This window comes from Taudactylus pleione, unplaced genomic scaffold (genome assembly GCF_031769625.1).
Source record: "Taudactylus pleione unplaced genomic scaffold, aTauple2 ptg000550l, whole genome shotgun sequence".
In the NCBI taxonomy this organism is placed as follows: Eukaryota; Metazoa; Chordata; class Amphibia; order Anura; family Myobatrachidae; genus Taudactylus; species Taudactylus pleione.
In genome coordinates, this window is record NW_028284952.1 from 2,635,100 (window position 1) to 2,647,500 (window position 12,401).

Here is a 12,401-nt window from a genome sequence, read left to right on the forward strand (position 1 = left end):
GAAGTAAAAGAGGTCTAAAGTTAATGTTTTTGAGCACCTACAGCCAAACCACACTGGACATGCCCAATCTCGTCTGAACTTGGAAGCTATGCAGTGTTGGGCCTGGTTAGTACTTGGATGGGAAACCACCTGGGAATACCAGGTGCTGTAGATAATTTTATACTGCCATAACATTCTTTTCTATTACATTTTACATTTAATTTTTTCAACTTATCAATGAATTTACTTGAGTTAAGAAGAAATAGAGGTCTAAAGTTAATGGTTTTGAGCACCTACAGCCAAACCACACTGGACATGCCCAATCTCGTCTGAACTTGAAAGCTATGCAGTGTTGGGCCTGGTTAGTGCTTGGATGGGAGACAACCTGGGAATACCAGGTGCTGTATGTAATTTTATACTGCCATAACATTCTTTTCTATTACATTTTACATTTAATTTTTTCAAATTATCAATGACTTTACTTGAGTTAAGAAGTAATAGAGGTCTAAAATTAATGGTTTTGGGCACCTACAGCCAAACCACACTGGACATGCCCAATATCGTCTGATTTTGGAATCTATGCAGTGTTGGGCCTGGTTAGTACATGAATGGGAGACCACCTGGTAATACCAGGTGCTGTAGGTAATTTTATACTGCCATAACATTCGTTTCCATTACATTTTACATTTCATTTTTCAACTTATCATTGAATTTACTTGAGTTAAGAAGTAAAAGAGGTCTAAAGTTAATGTTTTTGAGCACCTACAGCCAAACCATACTGGACATGCCCAATCTCATCTGATCTTGGAAGCTATGCAGTGGTGGGCCTGGTTAGTACTTGATGGGAGACCACCTAGGAATCCCAGGTGCTGTAGGTAATTTTATACTGCCATAACATTCTTTTCTACTACATTTTACATTTAATTTTTTCAACTTATCAATGAATTTACTTGAGTTAAGAAGTAATAGAGGTCTAAAGTTAAGGCTTTGGGCACCTACAGCCAAACCACACTGGACATGCCAAATCTCATCTGATCTTGGAAGCTATGCAGTGTTGGGCCTGGTTAGTACTTGGATGGGAGACCACCTGGGAATACCAGGTGCTGTAGGTAATTTTATATAGTCATAACATTCTTTTCTATTACATTTTACATTACATTTTTTCAACTTATCAATGAATTAACTTGAGTTAAGAAGTAAAAGAGGCCTAAAGTTAATGTTTTTGAGCACCTACAGTCAAACCACACTGGACAGGCCCAATCTCGTCTGATCTTGAAAGCTATGCAGTGTTGGGCCTGGTTAGTACTTGGATGGGAGACCACCTGGGAATGCCAGGTGCTGTAGGTAATTTTATACTACCATAACATTCTTTTCTATTACATTTTACATTTCATTTTTCAACTAATCATTGAATTTACTTGAGTTAAGAAGTAAAAGAGGTCTAAAGTTAATGTTTTTGAGCACCTACAGCCAAACCACACTGGACATGCCCAATCTCGTCTGAACTTGGAAGCTATGCAGTGTTGGGCCTGGTTAGTACTTGGATGGGAAACCACCTGGGAATACAAGGTGCTGTAGATAATTTTATACTGCCATAACATTCTTTTCTATTACATTTTACATTTAATTTTTTCAACTTATCAATGAATTTACTTGAGTTAAGAAGTAATAGAGGTCTAAAGTTAATGGTTGTGAGCACCTACAGCCAAACCACACTGGACATGCCCAATCTCGTCTGAACTTGAAAGCTATGCAGTGTTGGGCCTGGTTAGTACTTGGATGGGAGACAACCTGGGAATACCAGGTGCTGTATGTAATTTTATACTGCCATAACATTCTTTTCTATTACATTTTACATTTAATTTTTCAACTTATCAATGAATTTACTTGAGTTAAGAAGTAATAGAGGTCTAAAATTAATGGTTTTGGGCACCTACAGCCAAACCACACTGGACATGCCCAATATCGTCTGATTTTGGAAGCTATGTAGTGTTGGCCCTGGTTAGTACATGAATGGGAGACCACCTGGGAATACCAGGTGCTGTAGGTAATTTTATACTGCCATAACATTCGTTTCCATTACATTTTACATTTCATTTTTCAACTTATCATTGAATTTACTTGAGTTAAGAAATAAAAGAGGTCTAAAGTTAATGTTTTTGAGCACCTACAGCCAAACCGCACTGGACATGCCCAATCTCGTCTGAACTTGAAAGCTATGCAGTGTTGGGCCTGGTTAGTACTTGGATGGGAGACCACAAGGGAATACCAGGAGCTGTAGGTAATTTTATATAGCCATAACATTCTTTTCTATTACATTTTACATTACATTTTTTCAACTTATCAATGAATTTACTTGAGTTAAGAAGTAAAAGAGGTCTAAAGTTAATGTTTTTAAGCACCTACAGTCAAACCACACTGGACATGCCCAATCTCGTCTGATCTTGGAAGCTATGCAGTGTTGGGCCTGATTAGTACTTGGATGGGAGACCCCCTTGGAATACCAGGTGCTGTAGGTAATTTTATACTGCCATAACATTCTTTTCTATTACATTTTACATTTAATTTTTTCAACATATCAATGAATTTACTTGAGTTAAGAAGTAATAGAGGTCTAAAGTTAAGGCTTTGGGCACCTACAGCCAAACCACACTGGACATGCCCAATCTCGTCTGATCTTGGAAGCTTTGCAGTGTTGGGCCTGGTTAGTACTTGGATGGGAGACCACCTGGGAATACCAGGTGCTGTAGGTAATTTTATATAGTCATAACATTCTTTTCTATTACATTTTACATTAAATTTTTTCAACTTATCAATGAATTAACTTGAGTTAAGAAGTAAAAGAGGTCTAAAGTTAATGTTTTTGAGCACCTACAGTCAAACCACACTGGACATGCCCAATCTCGTCTGATCTTGAAAGCTATGCAGTGTTGGGCTTGGTTAGTACTTGGATGGGAGACCACCTGGGAATGTAAGGTGCTGTAGGTAATTTTATACTACCATAACATTCTTTTCTATTACATTTTACATTTCATTTTTCAACTAATCATTGAATTTACTTGAGTTAAGAAGTAAAAGAGGTCTAAAGTTAATGTTTTTGAGCACCTACAGCCAAACCACACTGGACATGCCCAATCTAGTCTGGTTTTGGAAGCTTTGCAGTGTTGGGCCTGGTTAGTACTTGGATGGGAGACCACCTAGGAATCCCAGGTGCTGTAGGTAATTTTATACTGCCATAACAGTCTATTCTATTACATTTTACATTTAATTTTTTCAACTTATCAATGAATTTACTTGAGTTAAGAAGTAATAGAGGTCTAAAGTTAATGCTTTTGAGCATCTACAGCCAAACCACACTGGACATGCCCAATCTCATCTGATCTTGGAAGCTATGTAGTGTTGGGCCTGGTTAGTACTTGGATGGGAGACCCCCTGGGAATACCAGGTGCTGTAGGTAATTTTATACAGCCAAAACATTCTTTTCTATTACAATTTACATTTAATTTTTTCAACTTATCAATGAATTTACTTGAGTTAAGAAGTAAAAGAGGTCTAAAGTTAATGTTTTTGAGCACCTACAGCCAAAGCACACTGGACATGCCCAATCTCGTCTGATCTTGGAAGCTATGCAGTGTTGGGCCTGGTTAGTACTTGGACAGGAGACCACCTGGGAATACCAGGTGCTGTAGGTAATTTTATATAGCCATAACATTCTTTTCTATTACATTTTACATTACATTTTTTCAACTTATCAATGAATTAACTTGAGTTAAGAAGTAAAAGAGGTCTAAAGTTAATGTTTTTGAGCACCTACAGTCAAACCACACTGGACATGCCCAATCTCGTCTGATCTTGAAAGCTATGCAGTGTTGGGCCTGGTTAGTACTTGGATGGGAGACCACCTGGGGATGCCAGGTGCTGTAGGTAATTTTATACTACCATAACATTCTTTTCTATTACATTTTACATTTCATTTTTCAACTAATCATTGAATTTACTTGAGTTAAGAAGTAAAAGAGGTCTAAAGTTAATGTTTTTGAGCACCTACAGCCAAACCACACTGGACATGCCCAATCTCGTCTGAACTTGGAAGCTATGCAGTGTTGGGCCTGGTTAGTACTTGGATGGGAGACCACCTGGGAATACCAGGTGCTGTAGATAATTTTATACTGCCATAACATTCTTTTCTATTACATTTTACATTTAATTTTTTCAACTTATCAATGAATTTACTTGAGTTAAGAAGTAATAGAGGTCTAAAGTTAATGGTTTTGAGCACCTACAGCCAAACCACACTGGACATGCCCAATCTCGTCTGAACTTGAAAGCTATGCAGTGTTGGGCCTGGTTAGTACTTGGATGGGAGACAACCTGGGAATACCAGGTGCTGTATGTAATTTTATACTGCCATAACATTCTTTTCTATTACATTTTACATTTAATTTTTTCAAATTATCAATGAATTTACTTGAGTTAAGAAGTAATAGAGGTCTAAAATTAATGGTTTTGGGCACCTACAGCCAAACCACACTGGACATGCCCAATATCGTCTGATTTTGGAATCTATGCAGTGTTGGGCCTGGTTAGTACATGAATGGGAGACCACCTGGTAATACCAGGTGCTGTAGGTAATTTTATACTGCCATAACATTCGTTTCCATTACATTTTACATTTCATTTTTCAACTTATCATTGAATTTACTTGAGTTAAGAAGTAAAAGAGGTCTAAAGTTAATGTTTTTGAGCACCTACAGCCAAACCATACTGGACATGCCCAATCTCATCTGATCTTGGAAGCTATACAGTGGTGGGCCTGGTTAGTACTTGATGGGAGACCACCTAGGAATCCCAGGTGCTGTAGGTAATTTTATACTGCCATAACATTCTTTTCTACTACATTTTACATTTAATTTTTTCAACTTATCAATGAATTTACTTGAGTTAAGAAGTAATAGAGGTCTAAAGTTAAGGCTTTGGGCACCTACAGCCAAACCACACTGGACATGCCAAATCTCGTCTGATCTTGGAAGCTATGCAGTGTTGGGCCTGGTTAGTACTTGGATGGGAGACCACCTGGGAATACCAGGTGCTGTAGGTAATTTTATATAGTCATAACATTCTTTTCTATTACATTTTACATTACATTTTTTCAACTTATCAATGAATTAACTTGAGTTAAGAAGTAAAAGAGGTCTAAAGTTAATGTTTTTGAGCACTTACAGTCAAACCACACTGGACAGGCCCAATCTCGTCTGATCTTGAAAGCTATGCAGTGTTGGGCCTGGTTAGTACTTGGATGGGAGACCACCTGGGAATGCCAGGTGCTGTAGGTAATTTTATACTACCATAACATTCTTTTCTATTACATTTTACATTTCATTTTTCAACTAATCATTGAATTTACTTGAGTTAAGAAGTAAAAGAGGTCTAAAGTTAATGTTTTTGAGTACCTACAGCCAAACCACACTGGACATGCCCAATCTCGTCTGAACTTGGAAGCTATGCAGTGTTGGGCCTGGTTAGTACTTGGATGGGAAACCACCTGGGAATACCAGGTGCTGTAGATAATTTTATACTGCCATAACATTCTTTTCTATTACATTTTACATTTAATTTTTTCAACTTATCAATGAATTTACTTGAGTTAAGAAGTAATAGAGGTCTAAAGTTAATGGTTTTGAGCACCTACAGCCAAACCACACTGGACATGCCCAATCTCGTCTGAACTTGAAAGCTATGCAGTGTTGGGCCTGGTTAGTACTTGGATGGGAGACAACCTGGGAATACCAGGTGCTGTATGTAATTTTATACTGCCATAACATTCTTTTCTATTACATTTTACATTTAATTTTTTCAAATTATCAATGAATTTACTTGAGTTAAGAAGTAATAGAGGTCTAAAATTAATGGTTTTGGGCACCTACAGCCAAACCACACTGGACATGCCCAATATCGTCTGATTTTGGAATCTATGCAGTGTTGGGCCTGGTTAGTACATGAATGGGAGACCAGCTGGTAATACCAGGTGCTGTAGGTAATTTTATACTGCCATAACATTCGTTTCCATTACATTTTACATTTCATTTTTCAACTTATCATTGAATTTACTTGAGTTAAGAAGTAAAAGAGGTCTAAAGTTAATGTTTTTGAGCACCTACAGCCAAACCATACTGGACATGCCCAATCTCATCTGATCTTGGAAGCTATGCAGTGGTGGGCCTGGTTAGTACTTGATGGGAGACCACCTAGGAATCCCAGGTGCTGTAGGTAATTTTATACTGCCATAACATTCTTTTCTACTACATTTTACATTTAATTTTTTCAACTTATCAATGAATTTACTTGAGTTAAGAAGTAATAGAGGTCTAAAGTTAAGGCTTTGGGCACCTACAGCCAAACCACACTGGACATGCCAAATCTCGTCTGATCTTGGAAGCTATGCAGTGTTGGGCCTGGTTAGTACTTGGATGGGAGACCACCTGGGAATACCAGGTGCTGTAGGTAATTTTATATAGTCATAACATTCTTTTCTATTACATTTTACATTACATTTTTTCAACTTATCAATGAATTAACTTGAGTTAAGAAGTAAAAGAGGTCTAAAGTTAATGTTTTGAGCACTTACAGTCAAACCACACTGGACAGGCCCAATCTCGTCTGATCTTGAAAGCTATGCAGTGTTGGGCCTGGTTAGTACTTGGATGGGAGACCACCTGGGAATGCCAGGTGCTGTAGGTAATTTTATACTACCATAACATTCTTTTCTATTACATTTTACATTTCATTTTTCAACTAATCATTGAATTTACTTGAGTTAAGAAGTAAAAGAGGTCTAAAGTTAATGTTTTTGAGTACCTACAGCCAAACCACACTGGACATGCCCAATCTCGTCTGAACTTGGAAGCTATGCAGTGTTGGGCCTGGTTAGTACTTGGATGGGAAACCACCTGGGAATACCAGGTGCTGTAGATAATTTTATACTGCCATAACATTCTTTTCTATTACATTTTACATTTAATTTTTTCAACTTATCAATGAATTTACTTGAGTTAAGAAGTAATAGAGGTCTAAAGTTAATGGTTGTGAGCACCTACAGCCAAACCACACTGGACATGCCCAATCTCGTCTGAACTTGAAAGCTATGCAGTGTTGGGCCTGGTTAGTACTTGGATGGGAGACAACCTGGGAATACCAGGTGCTGTATGTAATTTTATACTGCCATAACATTCTTTTCTATTACATTTTACATTTAATTTTTCAACTTATCAATGAATTTACTTGAGTTAAGAAGTAATAGAGGTCTAAAATTAATGGTTTTGGGCACCTACAGCCAAACCACACTGGACATGCCCAATATCGTCTGATTTTGGAAGCTATGTAGTGTTGGCCCTGGTTAGTACATGAATGGGAGACCACCTGGGAATACCAGGTGCTGTAGGTAATTTTATACTGCCATAACATTTGTTTCCATTACATTTTACATTTCATTTTTCAACTTATCATTGAATTTACTTGAGTTAAGAAATAAAAGAGGTCTAAAGTTAATGTTTTTGAGCACCTACAGCCAAACCGCACTGGACATGCCCAATCTCGTCTGAACTTGAAAGCTATGCAGTGTTGGGCCTGGTTAGTACTTGGATGGGAGACAACCTGGGAATACCAGGTGCTGTATGTAATTTTATTCTGCCATAACATTCTTTTCTTTTACATTTCACATTTAATTTTTTCAACTTATCAATGAATTTACTTGAGTTAAGAAGTAATAGAGGTCTAAAGTTAATGTTTTTGAGCACCTACAGTCAAACCACACTGGACATGCCCAATCTCATCTGAACTTGGAAGCTATGCAGTGTTGGGCCTGGTTAGTACTTGGATGGGAGACCACCTGGGAATACCAGGTGCTGTAGATAATTTTATACTGCCATAACATTCTTTTCTATTACATTTTACATTTAATTTTTTCAACTTATCAATGAATTTACTTGAGTTAAGAAGTAATAGAGGTCTAAAGTTAATGGTTTTGAGCACCTACAGCCAAACCACACTGGACATGCCCAATCTCGTCTGAACTTGAAAGCTATGCAGTGTTGGGCCTGGTTAGTACTTGGATGGGAGACAACCTGGGAATACCAGGTGCTGTATGAAATTTTATACTGCCATAACATTCTTTTCTATTACATTTTACATTTAATTTTTTCAAATTATCAATGAATTTACTTGAGTTAAGAAGTAATAGAGTTCTAAAATTAATGGTTTTGGGCACCTACAGCCAAACCACACTGGACATGCCCAATATCATCTGATTTTGGAAGCTATGCAGTGTTGGGCCTGGTTAGTACATGAATGGGAGACCACCTGGGAATACCAGGTGCTGTAGGTAATTTTATACTGCCATAACATTCGTTTCCATTACATTTTACATTTCATTTTTCAACTTATCATTGAATTTACTTGAGTTAAGAAGTAAAAGAGGTCTAAAGTTAATGTTTTTGAGCACCTACAGCCAAAGCACACTGGACAATAACAATCTCATCTGGTCTTGGAAGCTATGCAGTGTTGGGCCTGGTTAGTACTTCGATGGGAGACCACCTGGGAATACCAGATGCTGTAGGTAATTTTATACTGCCATAACATTCTTTTCTATTACATTTTACATTACATTTTTTCAACTTATCAATGAATTTACTTGAGTTAAGAAGTAAAAGAGGTCTAAAGTTAATGTTTTTGAGCACCTACAGTCAAACCACACTGGACAAGCCCAAGCTCGTCTGATCTTGGAAGCTATGCAGTGTTGGGCCTGGTTAGTACTTGGATGGGAGACCCCCTTGGAATACCAGGTGCTGTAGATAATTTTATACTGCCATAACATTCTTTTCTATTACATTTTACATTTAATTTTTTCAACTTATCAATGAATTTACTTGAGTTAAGAAGTAATAGAGGTCTAAAGTTAATGGGTTTGAGCACCTACAGCCAAACCACACTGGACATGCCCAATCTCGTCTGAACTTGAAAGCTATGCAGTGTTGGGCCTGGTTAGTACTTGGATGGGAGACAACCTGGGAATACCAGGTGCTGTATGTAATTTTATACTGCCATAACATTCTTTTCTATTACATTTTACATTTAATTTTTCAACTTCTCAATGAATTTACTTGAGTTAAGAAGTAATAGAGGTCTAATATTAATGGTTTTAGGCACCTACAGCCAAACCACACTGGACATGCCCAATATCGTCTGATTTTGGAAGCTATGCAGTGTTGTCCCTGGTTAGTACATGAATGGGAGACCACCTGGGAATATCAGGTGCTGTAGGTAATTTTATACTGCCATAACATTCGTTTCCATTACATTTTACATTTCATTTTTCAACTTATCATTGAATTTACTTGAGTTAAGAAGTAAAAGAGGTCTAAAGTTAATGTTTTTGAGCACCTACAGCCAAACCACACTGGACATGCCCAATCTCGTCTGATCTTGGAAGCTATGCAGTGTTGGGCCTGGTTAGTACTTGGACAGGAGACCACCTGGGAATACCAGGTGCTGTAGGTAATTTTATATAGCCATAACATTCTTTTCTATTACATTTTACATTACATTTTTTCAACTTATCAATGAATTTACTTGAGTTAAGAAGTAAAAGAGGTCTAAAGTTAATGTTTTTGAGCACCTACAGTCAAACCACACTGGACATGCCCAATCTCGTCTGATCTTGGAAGCTATGCAGTGTTGGGCCTGGTTAGTACTTGGATGGGAGACCCCCTTGGAATACCAGGTGCTGTAGGTAATTTTATACTGCCATAACATTCTTTTCTATTACATTTTACATTTAATTTTTTCAACATATCAATGAATTTACTTGAGTTAAGAAGTAATAGAGGTCTAAAGTTAAGGCTTTGGGCACCTACAGCCAAACCACACTGGACATGCCCAATCTCGTCTGATCTTGGAAGCTATGCAGTGTTGGGCCTGGTTAGTACTTGGATGGGAGACCACCTGGGAATACCAGGTGCTGTAGGTAATTTTATATAGTCATAACATTCTTTTCTATTACATTTTACATTAAATTTTTTCAACTTATCAATGAATTAACTTGAGTTAAGAAGTAAAAGAGGTCTAAAGTTAATGTTTTTGAGCACCTACAGTCAAACCACACTGGACATGCCCAATCTCGTCTGATCTTGAAAGCTATGCAGTGTTGGGCTTGGTTAGTACTTGGATGGGAGACCACCTGGGAATGTCAGGTGCTGTAGGTAATTTTATACTACCATAACATTCTTTTCTATTACATTTTACATTTCATTTTTCAACTAATCATTGAATTTACTTGAGTTAAGAAGTAAAAGAGGTCTAAAGTTAATGTTTTTGAGCACCTACAGCCAAACCACACTGGACATGCCCAATCTAGTCTGGTTTTGGAAGCTTTGCAGTGTTGGGCCTGGTTAGTACTTGGATGGGAGACCACCTAGGAATCCCAGGTGCTGTAGGTAATTTTATACTGCCATAACAGTCTATTCTATTACATTTTACATTTAATTTTTTCAACTTATCAATGAATTTACTTGAGTTAAGAAGTAATAGAGGTCTAAAGTTAATGCTTTTGAGCATCTACAGCCAAACCACACTGGACATGCCCAATCTCATCTGATCTTGGAAGCTATGTAGTGTTGGGCCTGGTTAGTACTTGGATGGGAGACCCCCTGGGAATACCAGGTGCTGTAGGTAATTTTATACTGCCATAACATTCTTTTCTATTACATTTTACATTTAATTTTTTTAACTTATCAATGAATTTACTTGAGTTAAGAAGTAATAGAGGTCTAAAGTTAATGTTTTTGAGCACCTATAGCCAAACCACACTGGACATGCCCAATCTCGTCTGATCTTGGAAGCAATGCGGTGTTTGGCCTGGTTACTACTTGGGTGGGAGACCACCTGGGAATACCAGGTGCTGTAGGTAATTTTATACAGCCAAAACATTCTTTTCTATTACAATTTACATTTAATTTTTTCAACTTATCAATGAATTTACTTGAGTTAAGAAGTAAAAGAGGTCTAAAGTTAATGTTTTTGAGCACCTACAGCCAAAGCACACTGGACATGCCCAATCTCGTCTGATCTTGGAAGCTATGCAGTGTTGGGCCTGGTTAGTACTTGGACAGGAGACCACCTGGGAATACCAGGTGCTGTAGGTAATTTTATATAGCCATAACATTCTTTTCTATTACATTTTACATTACATTTTTTCAACTTATCAATGAATTTACTTGAGTTAAGAAGTAAAAGAGGTCTAAAGTTAAGGATTTGGGCACCTACAGCCAAACCACACTGGACATGGCCAATCTCGTCTGATCTTGGAAGCTATGCAGTGTTGGTCCTGGTTAGTACTTGGATGGGAAACCACCTGGGAATACCAGGTGCTATAGGTAATTTTATATAGTCATAACATTCTTTTCTATTACATTTTACATTACATTTTTTCAACTTATCAATGAATTAACTTGAGTTAAGAAGTAAAAGAGGTCTAAAGTTAATGTTTTTGAGCACCTACAGTCAAACCACACTGGACATGCCCAATCTCGTCTGATCTTGAAAGCTATGCAGTGTTGGGCCTGGTTAGTACTTGGATGGGAGACCACCTGGGGATGCCAGGTGCTGTAGGTAATTTTATACTACCATAACATTCTTTTCTATTACATTTTACATTTCATTTTTCAACTAATCATTGAATTTACTTGAGTTAAGAAGTAAAAGAGGTCTAAAGTTAATGTTTTTGAGCACCTACAGCCAAACCACACTGGACATGCCCAATCTCGTCTGAACTTGGAAGCTATGCAGTGTTGGGCCTGGTTAGTACTTGGATGGGAGACCACCTCGGAATACCAGGTGCTGTAGATAATTTTATACTGCCATAACATTCTTTTCTATTACATTTTACATTTAATTTTTTCAACTTATCAATGAATTTACTTGAGTTAAGAAGTAATAGAGGTCTAAAGTTAATGGTTTTGAGCACCTACAGCCAAACCACACTGGACATGCCCAATCTCGTCTGAACTTGAAAGCTATGCAGTGTTGGGCCTGGTTAGTACTTGGATGGGAGACAACCTGGGAATACCAGGTGCTGTTTGTAATTTTATACTGCCATAACATTCTTTTCTATTACATTTTACATTTAATTTTTTCAAATTATCAATGAATTTACTTGAGTTAAGAAGTAATAGAGGTCTAAAATTAATGGTTTTGGGCACCTACAGCCAAACCACACTGGACATGCCCAATATCGTCTGATTTTGGAATCTATGCAGTGTTGGGCCTGGTTAGTACATGAATGGGAGACCACCTGGTAATACCAGGTGCTGTAGGTAATTTTATACTGCCATAACATTCGTTTCCATTACATTTTACATTTCATTTTTCAA

At 37.5% G+C, this 12,401-nt stretch overlaps 1 non-coding gene and 51 pseudogenes across 1 annotated transcript; all 52 read left to right on the plus strand.

Moving 5' to 3' along the window:
* Nucleotides 1-35: 35 nt before the first annotated feature.
* Nucleotides 36-154, plus strand: LOC148493193 (5S ribosomal RNA; annotated as a pseudogene).
* A 116-nt stretch (nucleotides 155-270) lies between these two features.
* Nucleotides 271-389, plus strand: LOC148493194 (5S ribosomal RNA; annotated as a pseudogene).
* A 116-nt stretch (nucleotides 390-505) lies between these two features.
* On the plus strand, nucleotides 506-624 carry LOC148493195 (5S ribosomal RNA; annotated as a pseudogene).
* Nucleotides 625-739: 115 nt separating this feature from the next.
* LOC148493196 (5S ribosomal RNA) lies at nucleotides 740-857 on the plus strand (annotated as a pseudogene).
* Nucleotides 858-972: 115 nt separating this feature from the next.
* Nucleotides 973-1,091, plus strand: LOC148493197 (5S ribosomal RNA; annotated as a pseudogene).
* Nucleotides 1,092-1,207: 116 nt separating this feature from the next.
* Nucleotides 1,208-1,326, plus strand: LOC148493198 (5S ribosomal RNA; annotated as a pseudogene).
* A 115-nt stretch (nucleotides 1,327-1,441) lies between these two features.
* LOC148493199 (5S ribosomal RNA) lies at nucleotides 1,442-1,560 on the plus strand (annotated as a pseudogene).
* A 116-nt stretch (nucleotides 1,561-1,676) lies between these two features.
* LOC148493200 (5S ribosomal RNA) lies at nucleotides 1,677-1,795 on the plus strand (annotated as a pseudogene).
* A 115-nt stretch (nucleotides 1,796-1,910) lies between these two features.
* LOC148493201 (5S ribosomal RNA) lies at nucleotides 1,911-2,029 on the plus strand (annotated as a pseudogene).
* A 115-nt stretch (nucleotides 2,030-2,144) lies between these two features.
* On the plus strand, nucleotides 2,145-2,263 carry LOC148493202 (5S ribosomal RNA; annotated as a pseudogene).
* A 116-nt stretch (nucleotides 2,264-2,379) lies between these two features.
* LOC148493203 (5S ribosomal RNA) lies at nucleotides 2,380-2,498 on the plus strand (annotated as a pseudogene).
* A 115-nt stretch (nucleotides 2,499-2,613) lies between these two features.
* LOC148493204 (5S ribosomal RNA) lies at nucleotides 2,614-2,732 on the plus strand (annotated as a pseudogene).
* Nucleotides 2,733-2,848: 116 nt separating this feature from the next.
* On the plus strand, nucleotides 2,849-2,967 carry LOC148493205 (5S ribosomal RNA; annotated as a pseudogene).
* A 115-nt stretch (nucleotides 2,968-3,082) lies between these two features.
* LOC148493206 (5S ribosomal RNA) lies at nucleotides 3,083-3,201 on the plus strand (annotated as a pseudogene).
* A 116-nt stretch (nucleotides 3,202-3,317) lies between these two features.
* LOC148493207 (5S ribosomal RNA) lies at nucleotides 3,318-3,436 on the plus strand (annotated as a pseudogene).
* Nucleotides 3,437-3,552: 116 nt separating this feature from the next.
* On the plus strand, nucleotides 3,553-3,671 carry LOC148493208 (5S ribosomal RNA; annotated as a pseudogene).
* Nucleotides 3,672-3,787: 116 nt separating this feature from the next.
* LOC148493209 (5S ribosomal RNA) lies at nucleotides 3,788-3,906 on the plus strand (annotated as a pseudogene).
* Nucleotides 3,907-4,021: 115 nt separating this feature from the next.
* LOC148493210 (5S ribosomal RNA) lies at nucleotides 4,022-4,140 on the plus strand (annotated as a pseudogene).
* Nucleotides 4,141-4,256: 116 nt separating this feature from the next.
* On the plus strand, nucleotides 4,257-4,375 carry LOC148493211 (5S ribosomal RNA; annotated as a pseudogene).
* A 116-nt stretch (nucleotides 4,376-4,491) lies between these two features.
* On the plus strand, nucleotides 4,492-4,610 carry LOC148493212 (5S ribosomal RNA; annotated as a pseudogene).
* A 115-nt stretch (nucleotides 4,611-4,725) lies between these two features.
* LOC148493213 (5S ribosomal RNA) lies at nucleotides 4,726-4,843 on the plus strand (annotated as a pseudogene).
* Nucleotides 4,844-4,958: 115 nt separating this feature from the next.
* On the plus strand, nucleotides 4,959-5,077 carry LOC148493214 (5S ribosomal RNA; annotated as a pseudogene).
* Nucleotides 5,078-5,193: 116 nt separating this feature from the next.
* On the plus strand, nucleotides 5,194-5,312 carry LOC148493215 (5S ribosomal RNA; annotated as a pseudogene).
* Nucleotides 5,313-5,427: 115 nt separating this feature from the next.
* On the plus strand, nucleotides 5,428-5,546 carry LOC148493216 (5S ribosomal RNA; annotated as a pseudogene).
* A 116-nt stretch (nucleotides 5,547-5,662) lies between these two features.
* On the plus strand, nucleotides 5,663-5,781 carry LOC148493217 (5S ribosomal RNA; annotated as a pseudogene).
* A 116-nt stretch (nucleotides 5,782-5,897) lies between these two features.
* Nucleotides 5,898-6,016, plus strand: LOC148493218 (5S ribosomal RNA; annotated as a pseudogene).
* Nucleotides 6,017-6,131: 115 nt separating this feature from the next.
* On the plus strand, nucleotides 6,132-6,249 carry LOC148493219 (5S ribosomal RNA; annotated as a pseudogene).
* A 115-nt stretch (nucleotides 6,250-6,364) lies between these two features.
* Nucleotides 6,365-6,483, plus strand: LOC148493220 (5S ribosomal RNA; annotated as a pseudogene).
* A 115-nt stretch (nucleotides 6,484-6,598) lies between these two features.
* On the plus strand, nucleotides 6,599-6,717 carry LOC148493221 (5S ribosomal RNA; annotated as a pseudogene).
* Nucleotides 6,718-6,832: 115 nt separating this feature from the next.
* Nucleotides 6,833-6,951, plus strand: LOC148493222 (5S ribosomal RNA; annotated as a pseudogene).
* A 116-nt stretch (nucleotides 6,952-7,067) lies between these two features.
* On the plus strand, nucleotides 7,068-7,186 carry LOC148493223 (5S ribosomal RNA; annotated as a pseudogene).
* Nucleotides 7,187-7,301: 115 nt separating this feature from the next.
* Nucleotides 7,302-7,420, plus strand: LOC148493224 (5S ribosomal RNA; annotated as a pseudogene).
* A 115-nt stretch (nucleotides 7,421-7,535) lies between these two features.
* Nucleotides 7,536-7,654, plus strand: LOC148493225 (5S ribosomal RNA; annotated as a pseudogene).
* A 116-nt stretch (nucleotides 7,655-7,770) lies between these two features.
* Nucleotides 7,771-7,889, plus strand: LOC148493226 (5S ribosomal RNA; annotated as a pseudogene).
* A 116-nt stretch (nucleotides 7,890-8,005) lies between these two features.
* On the plus strand, nucleotides 8,006-8,124 carry LOC148493227 (5S ribosomal RNA; annotated as a pseudogene).
* Nucleotides 8,125-8,240: 116 nt separating this feature from the next.
* Nucleotides 8,241-8,359, plus strand: LOC148493228 (5S ribosomal RNA; annotated as a pseudogene).
* Nucleotides 8,360-8,474: 115 nt separating this feature from the next.
* LOC148493229 (5S ribosomal RNA) lies at nucleotides 8,475-8,593 on the plus strand (annotated as a pseudogene).
* A 116-nt stretch (nucleotides 8,594-8,709) lies between these two features.
* LOC148493230 (5S ribosomal RNA) lies at nucleotides 8,710-8,828 on the plus strand (annotated as a pseudogene).
* A 116-nt stretch (nucleotides 8,829-8,944) lies between these two features.
* Nucleotides 8,945-9,063, plus strand: LOC148493231 (5S ribosomal RNA; annotated as a pseudogene).
* Nucleotides 9,064-9,412: 349 nt separating this feature from the next.
* LOC148493232 (5S ribosomal RNA) lies at nucleotides 9,413-9,531 on the plus strand (annotated as a pseudogene).
* Nucleotides 9,532-9,647: 116 nt separating this feature from the next.
* LOC148493233 (5S ribosomal RNA) lies at nucleotides 9,648-9,766 on the plus strand (annotated as a pseudogene).
* Nucleotides 9,767-9,881: 115 nt separating this feature from the next.
* Nucleotides 9,882-10,000, plus strand: LOC148493234 (5S ribosomal RNA). Its single transcript, XR_015870226.1, has one exon. It is a non-coding gene; the product is annotated as a 5S ribosomal RNA (ribosomal RNA).
* A 116-nt stretch (nucleotides 10,001-10,116) lies between these two features.
* Nucleotides 10,117-10,235, plus strand: LOC148493235 (5S ribosomal RNA; annotated as a pseudogene).
* A 115-nt stretch (nucleotides 10,236-10,350) lies between these two features.
* Nucleotides 10,351-10,469, plus strand: LOC148493236 (5S ribosomal RNA; annotated as a pseudogene).
* Nucleotides 10,470-10,585: 116 nt separating this feature from the next.
* On the plus strand, nucleotides 10,586-10,704 carry LOC148493237 (5S ribosomal RNA; annotated as a pseudogene).
* Nucleotides 10,705-10,820: 116 nt separating this feature from the next.
* On the plus strand, nucleotides 10,821-10,939 carry LOC148493238 (5S ribosomal RNA; annotated as a pseudogene).
* A 116-nt stretch (nucleotides 10,940-11,055) lies between these two features.
* LOC148493239 (5S ribosomal RNA) lies at nucleotides 11,056-11,174 on the plus strand (annotated as a pseudogene).
* A 115-nt stretch (nucleotides 11,175-11,289) lies between these two features.
* On the plus strand, nucleotides 11,290-11,408 carry LOC148493240 (5S ribosomal RNA; annotated as a pseudogene).
* Nucleotides 11,409-11,524: 116 nt separating this feature from the next.
* LOC148493241 (5S ribosomal RNA) lies at nucleotides 11,525-11,643 on the plus strand (annotated as a pseudogene).
* A 115-nt stretch (nucleotides 11,644-11,758) lies between these two features.
* On the plus strand, nucleotides 11,759-11,877 carry LOC148493242 (5S ribosomal RNA; annotated as a pseudogene).
* Nucleotides 11,878-11,993: 116 nt separating this feature from the next.
* On the plus strand, nucleotides 11,994-12,112 carry LOC148493243 (5S ribosomal RNA; annotated as a pseudogene).
* Nucleotides 12,113-12,228: 116 nt separating this feature from the next.
* On the plus strand, nucleotides 12,229-12,347 carry LOC148493244 (5S ribosomal RNA; annotated as a pseudogene).
* The last annotated feature ends 54 nt before the right edge of the window (nucleotides 12,348-12,401 follow it).